We start from the raw sequence: 3,047 nt of genomic DNA on the forward strand, positions 1-3,047 counted from the left end.
TCCTGTCTGAAAAGCATTACTCCTGTGTGCCTTTGCATTGTGGGATCAAATCCTGTCTTCCTTCTCAAAACCAAGCTGTCACTGTTTAAAATGGCATCCCCCGCTCCTTTCACCTTTAGCTGTAGGCTACAGTAGGCCATTTTAGCCCAAATATACATTGTAAATAGTCATTGTTGGAATTCAGTTTACAATAATCTTTTGATAGCCCAGAGGGCTTCATGTGCCCTGATCATGCAGAATGTTTAGAGTCAAGATAAGGGTCTGAGCTTATCATGAATAGTTTCTAGTAGCTTGAATTTGCATGTCTGAGCAGACCTGGAGATGGGTTCAAGTTGCTCAACTAGAGTGTCAATGCAGACAATTAGAAATATTGTGATCTCATTGTTACTGTGTGATTGACTGACATTTCTTTATCTGTTCTGTATGTGATGACCTCGGAATCTTATTGTAATCTCTGCATTCTGTCATCGATTGCCCTGTACCTGTGTACCTATAAATGCCCTGTAGTGGTATTGAAGCTTTGCAGTAGAGTTCATCTCTGCCTGCCCGGTAGTGCAGCCTGCATTATCGTGAGTGTACCGCGGGAACCTTGGGGTAAAACAATAAAGCCTCAGATGATCTGGACACTTGGTCTTTCCCACGAACTCGAGTTTTATTCCCTCTTCTCAAATTGAGATTCCAGGATTCTGACAAAAGCTAGATAGCACAAAATTTCCTGTTACACTTCAACGATGACTGTACTCACGGCAGAGGGAAAAAAGGCACCTGCTGCAGCAATCCCAAGCAAAAAAAGTCAGAATATTTGCACGTTCTTTGGGCCTTAACACAAAACGAGATAATTTTATTTAAAAGGTTCAGTGCAAACTTCCCCCAACTTGATTTTTTCCAGATGTGTTCCCAGCACTCCCCAGATTCGCTGGGTTACCACTCCTTCTATCTCCAACCAGCATGACCATTGGTCAGAAGAATGATGCCAACACTACTAGACTGGGAAAGGCTGAATCACAGGGTTTGCTTGTAATCCTTCCATGTTGTTCCACCGCTTTTCCAGGCTGCTTTTTCTTTACCACCAAAAATTTCTTAAGGAGGAAAAGATGAAATGGCTGCACAAAGCCCTCTGACTGGCAACTCCAAGCGGCTACTCGAGAGAAGCCTGAGGGCCTGTGGCTGCCTTGAACACATGTCGTTTTATTTATTTATCTTGGCAAATGCCTCTCCCACTTTTCTAAGGCGACTACCAATATAAAACAAAAACCAGTTTTAAATACAGTTGAAAACAGCACATTAAAAGCCAGATAAAACAAAAGCCAAATAAGGTTAAATGCAGACAAGATAGCATAAAATACTGGAATGGAATGTCTGCCAGATAAATAAGCTTTATGAAGGCAACAAAAACCAAAACCCAAAAAACCTTACAAAATGATCAGACGGATCCCCAGGAGAGAGACTCATAAGATCAAGTGCAGCCAAAAAAAAAAAAAAAGCCCCCCTCCAACATTCCTGTCAAACTTGCCTCTGCCAAAAGGCATACAAGAGAGTCTAAGGAGACAGTCTCCGGAAGGACCTTATAGGAGAGGGTGGTCCTTCAGTGCCCAAGAGACAGTGGAAGTTGTGTGTGTGTGTGTGTGATATGTTTGTGTGTGCACGCACAACGCACATAGGTTTTTTAAGTGGAAATTGGATTTATAACACTCCTGGCTCTGTGAGATTTCTGCACTCCTGCAAAGCAGTGCTAAGTCACTACAAAGCATGCTGTTCTCTCATAGTCCTGCTCTTTAATAGTTCTGATTTGCTTTCAACCCAGTCATTGTTTGCCCATTGTTTTCAGGCAGCGGCAAGGCAGGCCAGCAAGGGAATACATGGCCATGCAAGGATGGGAATGATGCTGACCACTGTGGTGGGACTGAGCCAGGAGGCCCCGTCCCTGAGCCAGGAACAGCAGCCCCTGCACAAAGGACCTTACAGGGTCTACCTAGCCCAGTGACCTCTGAACTGGTGAGCTCCAGGAAAGTTGGACTGCAGTGGCCATCATTCTCAGGCAGCATGCGACTGGATGCTAGGGAATGTCGAAGGCATGAGAAGAAAAGAAAGGCCAGATAAGAGATGGACTAACTCCACAATGGATAGGACATTCTGGAGGGCTTTCGTTCATAGGGTTGGCATAAGTCAGAGATGACTGGATGACACATAACAGCAACAACATACAACTGGAAGCAACTGTGCAAAAATAATACGCAGAGGTCTTCCCAGCACTCCTAGCCATAGTCCTTTTAAACTGAAAACGTTGAGGATTCTACCTGAGGTTCTGCCTACAGCATTTGTTCTCTGCTACTGAGACACACATGGCTTCTTCCCTGCCATGTTGTGACAAGCCTCCTTGACTGTGATTTGGGTTCAAATCAGAGAATGAATGCAGACTTCCACCCAGCCCCAGGCATTAGTTTCTTCAAGTCTTGAATATCTAAATCAAGGGTGGGGAACCTGCAGTGTTCCAGGTGTTGCTAAATGAGCCCCAGTCAACAGAGTCATGGGCGTCTTATTCCAGCAATGTTTGAAGGGACCCAGTCTCCTCACAGCTGATCGAAATAATTTATTCAAGGCAAGATGATGTTTATCTGAACTTAGTGTGTTTAGGTCCGAATTTCAGCTACAGCAACTAGATCAAGTTGGGCAGCTTGTGGCCTTCCAGATGTTTTGGCAACTCCTATCAACCCTGGCTAGCATAGCCAACAGTCAGAAATGATGGGACTTACAGGCCAAAATATTAATTTTCCCACTCCTGTTCTAGATGATGCGCTACCATCATGCAAAGTAAGTTGGTACTTGGTTTGAAGAAGATGCTTTTCTTCAGTGGAAACACTTCAAGGAATGAAGAAAGCGAAGCAATGAGAAGCACAGCATGAGGTCAGCCGTGTGGCTTCAGTGACAGCAGCTCTGAGCTGGCCCTTCCAGCCAGCTCTGCCTGAAGGCTGCAGCAGCTCATGAGAGAGAAATGCCTCCTCTGCCAAATCTATATCACTGGCAGCAGCTTTGGCAGCAGCCTCCCT

Source organism: Varanus komodoensis, unplaced genomic scaffold, assembly GCF_004798865.1.
Source record: "Varanus komodoensis strain SLA01 unplaced genomic scaffold, ASM479886v1 scaffold16, whole genome shotgun sequence".
NCBI classification, from domain to species: domain Eukaryota; kingdom Metazoa; phylum Chordata; class Lepidosauria; order Squamata; family Varanidae; genus Varanus; species Varanus komodoensis.